Consider the following 14,405-nt stretch of genomic DNA (forward strand, 5'->3'; position numbering starts at 1 on the left):
CCATTTCATGTATTAGAGGCACATGGTGAGAACAATGGATGAAGCACATGGTGAGAACAATGGATGGCGGACATTTTAACTCACAGACATTGTTGTGACTTTTCTACACTGTGCCATCTCGCCGGTATTTGGCACACAAAGACATCTTCCAAACTACTGAATGAATCTGGGTGAATTTTGGATATGCGGTTCACCCAGATCCCCTGGTTCTGAGGATATACTTTATATGGGGTTATTGCATGTTTTGGGGTCCCTGTGATATTTTTTATAAACTGTATTCCTCTGCCTGTGATAATGAGATTACCCATTGTGTTCAGTAATCCTGTGCTGCAAGATGGTACCGATGTACTCCTTTTATACTGCTTAGCGCTCCTCTTTAAAGGGGTAGTACAGACACCAAAAATACAGTGAATCATCTGAAAGACCATCTTCCAATACTGGATCATATGGATTGTTTACCTTATGCCAGATGTCTGTGTTTTTGTTTAATTTGCTTTTGGCACTTTTTATCCTCTTTCTAAGAGGGCTTATGACCCTAGACAAAATGTTATGGTCTCAATTTACTGAAAGAGAAGAGAGAAATGGAGGAATATAAAGTACTACCGTACTTTGCTCTCGCAAGTTCCTGTTTAACCCTCATAGTGAAGTGTCGTCTCATTATTGGGGGAGGATTTATGGTATGCTGTTCCAGTTTGACTTCTAGGAGTGTAAACCTATTCGTATGGTTTCCTATTCAACTGTCTACAGCATTCATATACTTGAGAGGATTTATACGCTTCTGATTCGGTGGTTGTGGTGTCTGCTGCAGTGCTTGGAGTCCTCAGGAAACGCTAGGAGCATCCATTAACGGAGGTACCCAGTCGGGGTGCCAGGCGATCCGTTACATTGGTGGCAAGCGGTGGGATGGCGTCCTAGTGCGAGGTAAAGCAGCTCAGAGACACCGTTTTTTACACGGATTTACAAATTGAGGGCAACGCTAGCACTCGTGCAGCGCCCCTGGGAGCAGACAAGTATGGAAGGCTCTGGAGATGATTGGCTGGCCGAGGTGAGGCAGCGAGTGGCTGAGTATGGGGATGATATACCCATGGAGACACGCCGGGTGATCTGGAACCAGGTCATGGCCGAGCGAAACACAAGGCTGGGCCGAGAATTCCGGCTGACGAAAGAGAGGAAGTATGCTCAGCAGCAGGAGCGTTACAGCAGCCGAGCAGAGGCTGCATCCGAGGAGGTTAGCCGTCTTTCCCTGAGGCAGCGGGAGGAACCCGAAGTGGGGGTCCTCATAGACTGGTCCTGTGAGGAACCACAACAAGCAGGTAGAGATGGGGCCGAGGTCTCTCCACCGGGCCCACTGGGATGCTGGGCAGCCGTCCCAGATCCCCAGCAGCAGCCGGAGTGCCAGGTGGGGAAGCAGGTGGCCCTTACTCACAAATGTTGAGGGGCCTCAAGGACTGGTCCTGGGAAGACCCACAGATGGCAGGTGGAGATGGGACTGTGGTCTCTCTACCGGCCCTACAGGGATGCTGGACAGTCGGCCCAGATCCCCAGCGGCAGTGTGCGTTACAGGGAGCTGAAGGTGCCGTCCTTGCTCCCCAGCGGCAGTGTGTGTTACAGGGAGCTGAAGGTGCCGTCCTTGCTCCCCAGCGGCAGTGTGTGTTACAGGGAGCTGAAGGTGCCGTCTTTCCTCCCCAGCGGCAGAGTGAGTTACAGGGAGCCAAAGGTGTCGTCCTTCCTCCCCAGCAGCGGAGTGAGTTACAGGGAGCTGAAGGTGCCGTCCTTCCTCCCCAGCGGCAGTGTGTGTTACAGGGAGCTGAAGGTGCCATCCTTCCTCCCCAGCAGCAGGACAATATATTGAAAGGGGAGACAGTTGGTCCCCCTCTCCACCAGCAGAGAGAATGTCAGGGAGAGGAGCTGGTGACCCCCCCTCCCCAGCGGCAGTCTGCGGTTCAGGGAGAGGAGCTTGTTACCCCCTCTTCCCAGCAGCAGTCTACGGTTCAGGGAGGGGAGCTGGTTACCCCCTCTCCCCAGCGGAAGCCTAGCCCACCAAGGGGAGACACTAAGCCCCTCACCAGCGCAGATGGGACCGTGGTCTCTGCACCCAAGCTACAGGGAGTACGGATGGTCAGTCCTGCTCCCCAGCGGCCGAATCTTTTACCGGGAGGGAAGGGTCTCGTTCCCCCTCCTCAGCGGCAGCCTAGCCCACTAAGGGGAGACAGTAAAACCCACAACAGTGCAGATGGGACCATAGTCTCTGCACTGGCAGCACAAGGGGTAAGGTCGGTCCTGTCCCCCAGCCACAGAGCTGTGTATCCAGAGGGGAGACAGTCGGTCTCCCCCTCCCACAACCAGGCTCCAACCAGGCTACTTCCGGGGTAGCGCTGGCACCAGGGCAGAGTACCCCTAGTCTCTGTCCACTCAGCAACCTACCAAGGCAGCCTACCAGTCCCCCACACAGCCGTGCTGAGGCACCTGGACCTGAACACGTTTCTCCTTCATCCAGGTGCAGTAACTATTTATTGTGGGTGGGCTGTACTGCTGTTTGTGCTTCGTGGGTGGGTTGCTGGACTAACCAGGGCACTGACCGGCAGGAGGTCAGATACCCTGTTAGTCTAGTTGGTAAAGGGGAGAAATGTAGCGGACTGGACCCTGCACCAGAGTCTGCCCCAGTTTCCTGGAGGGGACTGCTTGCTCGCCTCCTGCCCTGTGATTATGGTCCCTGGGAGATATGGCCCTTCAAGTACAATATTTGGGCATAATGGATTATGTATGACCTTACTGGCCATTTAAGAACCATCTGGGGACATACTGTGGAATTACTGGGTGACCACCATTTCATGTATTAGAGGCACATGGTGAGAACAATGGATGAAGCACATGGTGAGAACAATGGATGGCGGACATTTTAACTCACAGACATTGTTGTGACTTTTCTACACTGTGCCATCTCGCCGGTATTTGGCACACAAAGACATCTTCCAAACTACTGAATGAATCTGGGTGAATTTTGGATATGCGGTTCACCCAGATCCCCTGGTTCTGAGGATATACTTTATATGGGGTTATTGCATGTTTTGGGGTCCCTGTGATATTTTTTATAAACTGTATTCCTCTGCCTGTGATAATGAGATTACCCATTGTGTTCAGTAATCCTGTGCTGCAAGATGGTACCGATGTACTCCTTTTATACTGCTTAGCGCTCCTCTTTAAAGGGGTAGTACAGACACCAAAAATACAGTGAATCATCTGAAAGACCATCTTCCAATACTGGATCATATGGATTGTTTACCTTATGCCAGATGTCTGTGTTTTTGTTTAATTTGCTTTTGGCACTTTTTATCCTCTTTCTAAGAGGGCTTATGACCCTAGACAAAATGTTATGGTCTCAATTTACTGAAAGAGAAGAGAGAAATGGAGGAATATAAAGTACTACCGTACTTTGCTCTCGCAAGTTCCTGCTTAACCCTCATAGTGAAGTGTCGTCTCATTATTGGGGGAGGATTTATGGTATGCTGTTCCAGTTTGACTTCTAGGAGTGTAAACCTATTCGTATGGTTTCCTATTCAACTGTCTACAGCATTCATATACTTGAGAGGATTTATACGCTTCTGATTCGGTGGTTGTGGTGTCTGCTGCAGTGCTTGGAGTCCTCAGGAAACGCTAGGAGCATCCATTAACGGAGGTACCCAGTCGGGGTGCCAGGCGATCCGTTACACTGACACACTACTATAATACCATAGAAAAACAAAGAGAAGAGTCTGCGCTCAATAACAGTAAAAGCTGCAACCCTAATTAGGGAATCCCACAAAACCCTAAAAACAAACTGGAAATGAAACAACGGGGGGAAAGGGCTGCGCTAAAAAGTAGTAAAATACAGTGTAAACCAGACCGGATGGTCACAATCTGATAATAATGGGAAACATAAGTCTCTTACACCAGGTAAAGAAATTATCTTATGGAAAAATATATATATCTTTGAGGAGAGTCTTTGCAGATAAAAAAAGAGTATACAATGAAAAAGTAGTAGTAAAAATGGTAAAAATGAATAAAAAATTGATGAATAAAAAATAGTCTCACTGATATAGCTTGGTGGGATATCTGTACAGTCCTCAGGAGTTGATCCGTCCGGGGAGTAGGATGATCCGTATATGTGGAGACAAAATAGGAGACACGACAACCTGCCAATAGTGAAGAATTGCGGCTCCAAGGGTAAAATGAGAAAATAATATGATAATACACTCACATTTATATGAGCTTTGGACCAGCTCTGGACTTATAGGCGTTGCAGCGGTATGATCCCCGCTACCAGGATATACTGGAGAAGACGTCTGGCGATCCAACCTTGGTACTCCGGAATGTATAGAAAACAACAATAGTGCTCTCAGTAGGTAGGGTATGTGAAGTAACAGTAAATGAAATATACTTACAAATATAGAGCAGGAAATACTGCTCTATTAATAGGGCGCTGGTGGAATAATCCCCACCTGGGATTTCTTTGGATCAGGATCCGAGTATGAGAGGTAAAAATAGTAGTGATTGTAGAATAGAATAATATAATAATATAAATAATAATATATATATATAAAAATAAATATATAAAAAAAATATATATATATATATATAAAAATAAAAAAATAAAAAAATAAAATATAAAACTGCCAGGAATAATAAAATAGTATATCAAATAAAGTAGGAGTTGGTCCTATAAAGAAGGTAACCAAAATCACTTTAATATTAAAATGCACAATTTAAAACCATTAACGCGTTTCACCTAAACAGGCTTTTTCAAAATGGTAATATAGCATTAAACCTGGCAAGATACAGTATATATAAGACAATGTAAATTGTTAAAATTTGCGCCAAAAATGATTGGCCAATCAGAAAAACACTTAGATTAAAACACTGTTAAACCTTAAATAAGTTAAAAACGAATGTGCATACAAATGGTCATAGGTAATATATACATAAAGAAACACAGAAATATAAAAAACGAAGCTTATAACTTAAAATTGAGATTATTGGACTTGTGTCACATGACCGGACTTGGGGTGTATGGGAAATGTAGTATCAGAGCGCTATGCGCGTGAGGTATGCGCCCCTCCCCGTGAAACTTTTACCCGCCGGCACTACTATGGAGCTAAGCCTCATGGGGCTTGTAGTAGTGCCGGTCAGATGTGCGCACGCACGGGGGGGCGGAGACCGGGAGGCAGCTCGCTGAGTAAATTAGCAACGAGCTGCTTCCTGAAGGGCACAGTACGGGTGCCTATATGGATCAAAATACTAGACGGCGAAAATAGCCGTCAAAGAGGAGGGGAGAGGGAGTGGGAAATGTTGGCATTAAATAAAATAAAATAAAAATGAATACCATAGTTAAAAACTATGGGTAAAATTAGTAACAATGAAAAAATAGAAGAATGATAAAAGTATAACCAACTGGTGTCTAGAATATAAAAATGAAATATAAAGTAAAACAGTATAGTCATAAAAAATTGTATAATCATAAAAAATTGTGCAGATCAAAGTCTGCATTTAAACCTTGAGGTGAGAGGGTCTGTAACTTATAGACCCACTCCATTTCTGTTCTTCCTAAGACATTTTTAATATCTCCCCCTCTCCAGGGTAAAGTGCATTTTTTTATCCCCATACATTTTAACAATTTAGGGTCTTTATTATGGTTAATAAAATGTTTGGATACTGTATGATTTAAGTATCCATTTTTGATGTTTCTACAATGTTCGCTCAACCTGATTTTCAGGCACCTTGTGGTCATTCCAACGTACTGGAAGCCACAAGGGCATTCGAGCAAATAAATTACATTTTTGGTATTACAGGTAATAAACTCTTTGATATTATACACAGTGTTAGTCTTATTTGAAACAAACTGAGTCACCTTAGATGCAAATGTGGGATCTGTGGTTTTGCATACAATGCATGTTTTACATTTGTAGAACCCTTTAGTTTGCGGAAAGAAGGATACAGGGTTTTTCTGTGCAATAGTTTTGGTAAAATTCGTGGTTAAAATCGATCTAAAATTGGGAGCTCCTCTAAAAACTATATTTGGTTTTTCGGGAATAATTTTGTTAAGTTTATCGTCTTGTTTTAAAATATGCCAGTGTTTTTTAATAATTTTTTTAATTACACTGCTTTTGTTATTGTAGTTAAAAGTTATAGGGAGGGATATAGATTCGTTTGTATTTTTTGTTTTATATGTTAGAAGTTCACTCCTATTTTTGTGTTTTATCAAATTAATATTTTCTAATAAGTCGGTCTCTGAGTAGTTTTTTTCGATAAATTTATCTTTTAAAATATTTGCTTGCTCATTAAAATCATCTAATTCGGTACAGTTTCTGCGTAGCCTTAAAAATTGGCTTCTAGGAGCACTGTCGAGCCAGGGTTTGTAATGGCAGCTGTTTCTGTCAATTGCTGTATTTACGCAGACTTTTTTGAAGAAAGTTTTCGTGTGGATCTGCCCGTTTTTGACAAATATATTTAAATCTAAAAAGTTAATTTGTACTTTACTAAATTCATGGGTTAAAATTTTGCCTCTATCATTTTTGTTAAGATCATAAATAAAAGAAATAAGACTATCTTCGGATCCATTCCAGATAAAAAACAGGTCATCAATATATCTAAAATATGAGACCAGGTTTGCCCTTAGCTTGTCTCCATCGTATATAGCTGAGGACTCCCAGTCTGCCATAAATAAATTGGCATAGCTAGGGGCAAACCTGGTACCCATAGCGGTTCCTCTTTTTTGGAGATAAAACGAGTCGAGGAACCAAAAATAGTTGTTTTTTAAAATAATATTAATACCATCTAATATAAAATCAATTTGTATTTCAGAGATCCTTTTTTCTTTTGTTAAAATGTTTTTTATCGCTTGACAACCTATATTGTGTGGTATGATTGTATATAATGATTGCACATCACAAGTTACTAGAATAAAATTTGGGTCCCATTTAAAATGACTTAAAAAGTTTAAAAGAGACATAGAATCTTGTAAATAGGATTTCATTTGTTTGACAGCAGGTTGAAGAAGAGTGTCTAAGTATTGAGAAAGATTGCAAAGGACAGAACCTATACCCGATACTATTGGTCTCCCTGGGGGTTTATTCATGTCTTTATGTATCTTGGGGAGAAAATAAATAACTGGAATAATTGGAAATTTTTTGTTTAAAAAGTTGTACTCTTGTTTAGTTATGATGTCTTGAGCCTGTCCTCTATTTAAAAAATCACATAAAATATTTTTAATAGTTGTAGTGGGGTCTGATGTGAGTTTTTCATAAACAGCAGTGTCATTAAGTTGTCTATGTGCTTCCTCAATATACATAGTGCTTGATAAAATAACCAGGCCACCTCCTTTGTCTGCTGGTTTTATTACAATGTCATTGTCGTCTTGTAATTCTTTAAGTGCTTTTTTTTCTGCATTTGTCAAATTGTGTGTGTCAAATTTGTTTGTTTGTATTTTATCGAGATCTTTAGTGACCATTTTTTCAAATACTGTGAGTGGTGCTGATTTCATAAAAGCAGGATAAAATTTAGAATTTTCTTTAAAATGTGTATTGATGATATGATTGTCTTGAGGGGGGGAAGGGCATGAGGTAGGAGTATATGCAGTCTTATCAATAAAAAATCGTTTTAGGGTGGCCTTCCTAACAAATTTGTTGACATCAATAAAAGCTTCAAAGGGTTTAAAAGGATTGGTAGGGGCAAATTTGAGTCCTTTTCTTAAAACCGATAATTGGGCAATAGTGAGAGTTTTTTGAGAGAGGTTAAAAATCCCATTGGATTCCTCACTTAGGGGAATTACTGTCTTTCTAATCTTTCTCTCTTGTTCACGTCTGCCACTTCTTAGGGGACCCTAATTAATAAGACGGTGTTAGAATCCGTACATTCTTCGGGTGTTCTGCTATTTGATGCATGTAAGGCGATATCAAGTGGTAGAAAACCGTGGAATGTATGTGGGGATCTTAGATGGGAGAGGACGTATGGGTCTAATGATAAATATATTTGTCCCAGTAGTAAAAATAAATATGTGAGTCCTAGATGCCCAAATAAAGACTATAACTTTTGTCCATATTGGTCTTGTGTGGGGTGGGCGACTTGGGGACAGACAGTAGATAAAGACATGATAGTGACTAAGTTGCCGACTAGCCCTTATTGTAAGTCTATGGAATGCAACCCAGTCCATATACTTATTAATAACCCCGACAAGTTCCTAGATAAGTATGGAAATTTATTTGGGTTTCAGATATACGGGACGGGTTTAGATCCTGGGACATTATTGTTTATAGGAATAGAGACTGATACGGTATCCTCCCAGACTCATCAAGTATACCATTCCTTTTATGAAGAGATGAGTATAGATAATAAGATCCCCCATAACGCTAAAAACCTGTTCATTGACCTAGCTGAAAGTATTGCCGGTAGTCTTAATGTTACCAACTGCTATGTGTGTGGAGGTACTAACATGGGAGACCAATGGCCTTGGGAAGCAAAGGAGGTAATGTCCGGTTCTGAGGCAGTTGACCAACTAATATCTACACAAGCCGATTATCATTTGAGTGTTAGAGGTAAATCTGAGTGGAGATTAAAGACCTCCATCATAGGTTATGTTTGCATAGCAAGGAAAGGAATAATGTATAATACTTCTGTAGGAGAATTAACTTGTCTAGGGCAAAAAGCTTATGATGATGATACTAAAAATACAACTTGGTGGTCGGCTTCAAATGTCTCAGAACCATCTAACCCGTTTGCTAGATATGCCAGTTTAAAGGATGTGTGGTTTGATTTATCCATCACATCTACCTGGAGAGCCCCAGCAAATTTGTACTGGATCTGTGGTAAGAAAGCCTATTCGGAGTTGCCACAGGACTGGGAAGGGGCATGTGTGTTGGGTATGCTCAAACCATCCTTCTTCTTGTTACCGATTGAAACAGGTGAGACTTTAGGTGTTAAAGTGTATGATGTGAATCATAGGAAGAAAAGGGGACCCTTAGAGATAGGCACCTGGGAAGATAATGAATGGCCTCCCCAGCGTATCATAGATTATTATGGGCCAGCCACGTGGGCAGAAGATGGTACCTTTGGTTATAGAACCCCAATTTATATGCTCAACCGTATTATAAGATTACAGGCGGTGGTTGAGATTATTACTAATGAGACCTCACAAGCACTCAATCTTCTAGCGAAGCATAATACCAGGATGAGGACAGCAGTGTACCAAAATAGATTAGCCTTGGATTACCTTTTGGCAGTAGAGGGAGGTGTATGTGGGAAGTTTAACCTGAGCAATTGCTGTCTTCAAATAGATGACGAAGGGCAAGCAATAGCTGAGCTTACTAGCCATATGGTTAAACTAGTGCATGTGCCTACTCAGGTATGGAAAGGGTACAATCCAAGTAGTTGGTTTGGTAGCTGGTATGAGTGGTTTGGAGGGCTTAAGGCAGTGGTAGGTGGAGTCCTACTGATTTTACTGTTGTGTCTACTCCTACCGTGTCTTATACCCTTAGTAGTTAGGTCTGTGCAAAGCCTGATAGGAAGTATAGCAGAGAGGAAGGCTGCTGCACAGATAATGGCGATATATAAGTATAAGGCTCTAGATCAAGGAGAACCAATGCAGGAAGATGAGTGTTAAAAGATTCACATCATAAGATAAGTCTGGTCTGGTTCATGGTAACCTGAGGTATATGCAAACCAAGGTTAAGTGATGCCTCAAGTAATTGTGAAATATCAGAGGCATCAAAGGGGGGAATGTGATGTAATTCCAGTAAAATACAAGTTTAGCAGGCTAAGATTGCCACAAGGCATATGTATGTATATGTGTTTGTAGTATCAGTTAGTTAATTACACGTAGCTAAGATACTGTTATCACTGTACTGACCAGGTGCAGGAATGTAAGAACTGGAATTACGCGTCCCTCTCCTTTGTATCAGATGAGCCACGTGGTTAGACCGGATGGATGAGTTTAGACTCTATTTATTAAATAGGTTAAGGGTATGTGTGGGTGTAGTTAATTGTGGGAGGAGCTACAGTGCTATATAAGGAATGTACTCTATGTATTCAGTACTCAGACTTTGCTGTATTTTGGTGACGCTAGTCCCTCTGAGTCCCGATCGGTGATCCAATAAAGAATCTCTTCCTTCCTGAAGAAACCTGTGTCCATCTCTCTGTGCTTGGCTTCCGTCAGTTTCTCCGGTATCACTACCATACGCTCTCAAATGCAACATAACCAATCTGGCAAATTTCAATGTAAAAAAAAATGAAATGCAAGCCTTATATGTGACTCTCTAACTATCCAAAACACCATAAAACCTGTACATGGGGGGTACTGTTATTCTCGGGAGACTTCACTAAAGACAAATATTAGTGTTTTAAAACAGTAAAACATATTACAACAATAATATAGTCCATGAAAGTGCCGTTCGTTTGTAAAAAATGCAAAAAAATTCACTTTTACTTAAAATATCATTCTTGTAATACAATTTACCAGTTTTAAACATTAATATTTGAGTTCAGCGAAGTCTCCCGAGTAAAACAGTACCCCCTATGTACAGGTTTTGTGGTGTCTTGGAGAGTTACATGGTCAAATATAGTGCTTGCAAATTAAATTCTCTGCACATTCTCTATGTGTTGTCAGGCATGTCAATCAAATTTTAATTAATCAAATTGTAATTATTCAAATGACATTATTATGTTAAAAGATTACTTAAATATACATGTAGAATTTTAATATATATATATATACATATATATATATATATGTATTTAACTTCTACGTGTATACTAATGTAATCTTTTATGTAATTATATGTATTTATCTATATCTATCTATCTATATCTATATCTATATATATATATATTTGTAGTCGGGGACAAAAGCCGTATACATGATAAGTTAGATATATGAGCAAGTCGGTTGTAGTGTGCCGAAACCGACGTATCGGGTAGGCCTGTAATAAAAGAGGGCCCACCTGTAATAGTAATATGTATAAGGGGGAGAGGTGGGAGGGATGAACCAGGCAGCATCAGCCCTGTGGTGTAGGGGGCTTGAGTTTAAATAGCCGGGTAACCCCTCCCACAACTTCAGGCTACGCCTTCCAATTTGTAGTCGGGGACAAAAGCCGTATACATGATAAGTTAGATATATGAGCAAGTCGGTTGTAGTGTGCCGAAACCGACGTATCGGGTAGGCCTGTAATAAAAGAGGGCAAAAAGTTGAATAAGATATCTTATTACACATCTTTACGTTAGATGCATAAAAATAAAATAAACCCCTCTCTTAAAATGACTTGGAACTGACCTTATTTATACACTCAAATAGAGTAAAAAATACATTTATTGAAAAAGTACAGACAAATATATCACAGAAAAGAAAATAACTTTTGCGGATGAAAAATATGTCTATGAAAAAATAGCTAAAAAAACAGCCACATAAAAAATGATAAAATTAAAGTCCAGACCTTATTTGAATGCTCGGCGTCCCGAGTTAGCAAAGATGAATACTGCTGAAAAAAATATCAAATAACGGTCCTCTTTATAATCCAGATGCTGGCTGATATCCGACCTCTCCAAACGCGTTTCTCCGCTTCGGCGGCTTTTTCAATGGATGAGGTCTGTGTCTCTGTGTTCTCTTTATATAGCAGTTTTTGCCGACAATCATTTGCACACGGCAAATCCAAAACTCCAATGTGTAATGCAAAGTTGACTTCTATGTAACTAGTTAGTTACTAAGTGTTCATGCCTAATTGCTCAAAAAATAGATACTTATTATAGGCAGCATATAACCATTTCTATTTTCTATTTACTTCTGTTGCCATAGTAACCCCGCCTGATCGGGTTTAAATGCAACTGCCGTTTCTCATATTAACAAGCATGAAAAAGAAAGTAGAATAACGTAAGATTTTCTGAATTAAACAGAAAGTCAATGATTGTAAATATAACTCCTCCATAATCTGGTGGTTACAGTGTATCCCAATTTCATAACTGGAGATTTCGGCACATAAGATTACTTAACTTTATTTACTCGTGTTACCAAGGTAACACTTGACTCGGTAAGTGAAGAGAACCTTTCCGTTATCACCTTAAGGTTTTTTTTTTTTATTGTTTTGTATCAGAAAAGTGAGTATCATTGGTCCCCCATAATCTATTCTCTAAATATACCGAGACATGATGTCTTGAAACTTATACTATTAATTTTAAACGGTATAATGGATGCTTTGTTGCTATATAAACAATCCCTAAGTGAATAAAAACATAACTCCCATTATCAACTTATAGAAATATATAAAAGAGAAATACAATTAAAAAAGGTGCCCTATAAAAGTAGAAATCTCTATTTATATATATAAAAAAAAAAGGATGATTCTATATAGCAGACTAATGTAGAAAATAAAAATAAAAACAAAAATAAAAATAAAATAAAAATTATCTAAATAGACGCAAAAAATCTTATATTTGCGCTTCTGCTACCACTTCTAGATATAAATGCATGTGGGATTAAAGATATTATATGCCATTAATTTTAATAAAAAAAGACACCAAAAACACCATATGGTAATAACAGATATAAAGAAAATGAGAAGATGATTGAAAGTAGAAGACGCACAGATAATATGGAAAACTCTGCAAGAGGGAATATTGGTAGAGAAACTGACAAAACTTCCGACAGAAGACAATTGGAAACGGCGGAGATTCCCGCAAGAGTAAATAACGTTACAGTACAAGCAGAGGTACATAATAGCACAAGAGAGGCGGTTTTTTTAGGAAGGAACACAAGAGAGATAACCACATGGTTCCATCCGTTGACACCAAGAAGAACAAAAAGAAAAGAACCACATCTAGAAGAAATAGAGGAGGAAGAAGAGCAATGGACAAACAAGAAAAAGAACAGGAAGGACATCCAGTAGGGATATTTAACCTTGCAGGAATACCACTATTACCCCACCATATCACAGCACTGAATAAAGGATTAAAATTTGCACCTACAGCGCATGTGAACAAATTTGAAGCAACCATTGATGTAAAAAGGTTTGTAAGAAAACTAAGCATTAAAAAGCATTTTAAACAGCTGCCGGATTTTCCAGCGAAAGAAGAGTCTGTGAGCAAGTTTCAACACAGCCAATTAAAACCCAACTCTACATTTTATCCTGTGAATCAGGTTTCTGCCGCAATGGAAATTTATGAAGAATTAGTGACTGATGACATAAGGAAAATGAAAAAGAAGCACTACCCAAAGAACAACTTGACAAAGAAAGAGAGAGAAGGGATAAAGGATTTGACTAATAATGAAAAAATCTGCATCAAACCAGCAGACAAAGGTGGGGGGATAGTCATCATGTCAAGTGAATACTACACAAAAGAAGCCACTAGGTTACTAGAAGAACCCGATACCTACGGGAAATTATCTAGTGATCCATTGAATGGAATAAAGGACAGACTCAAAATTATGCTGGACAATGCCAGAGATATCGGTATTCTGAAAGAGTCCGAATATAGATTCCTCTCCATTCCCTTCCCAAGAACCCCCACTTTTTATTTCTTACCTAAGATCCATAAAGATCTCCAAGCACCACCTGGCCGGCCAATAATATCAGGGATCAACTCGATTACATCTAATTTGTCTCAGTACATAGACTCATTCTTGCAACCATATGTGTCCAAAGTAAGGTCACACCTTAAGGACACTACACAGATGATTAGGGAACTAGATTCCATCTCCTGGCAAGACAATTACATCCTTGTATCTACGGATGTAACTTCACTATATACGATCATTGATCACAAACAAGGCTGCGATTCCGTGAGTAATTCACTAAGAAAATATGGAGAACTGGAGGATAATCAAATCTCATTTATAATAGAGGGCATCACTTTTATTTTGAAGAACAATTATTTTCTGTTTGAAGATCAGTTTTACCTCCAAAAGAAGGGCACAGCCATGGGGACGAAATTTGCCCCCAGTTTCGCTAACTTATTCATGGGAAACTGGGAAGACAATTACATCTGGAATGAACATCCCTGGAATAACAATGTACACAAGTATAAAAGATACATCGATGATGTTTTCTTTATATGGGAAGGAGAAATGGAAGACCTACAAAAGTTTTTAGAATATATTAATAAGAACACATGGGGAGTTAAACTAAACACCACCTACAGTAAGACAGAGGTAGTATTCCTTGATCTTGTTATCTATGTTGATTCTGGTACACTTAAAACGAAAACGCACTTCAAAGAAGTTGACGTGAACAGCTTCATTCTGAAAGAGAGTTGTCATCTACCGTTATGGCTTAAGAATGTACCTTACAATGAATTTAGACGCTTGAGACGGAACTGTACAGACTCTGAAGTCTACATGGAACAAGCGGAAGCAGTAAAGAAAAAGTTTATGTCGAAAAAGTACCAAGAGA

Source organism: Pelobates fuscus, chromosome 4 (genome assembly GCF_036172605.1).
Source record: "Pelobates fuscus isolate aPelFus1 chromosome 4, aPelFus1.pri, whole genome shotgun sequence".
In the NCBI taxonomy this organism is placed as follows: Eukaryota; Metazoa; Chordata; class Amphibia; order Anura; family Pelobatidae; genus Pelobates; species Pelobates fuscus.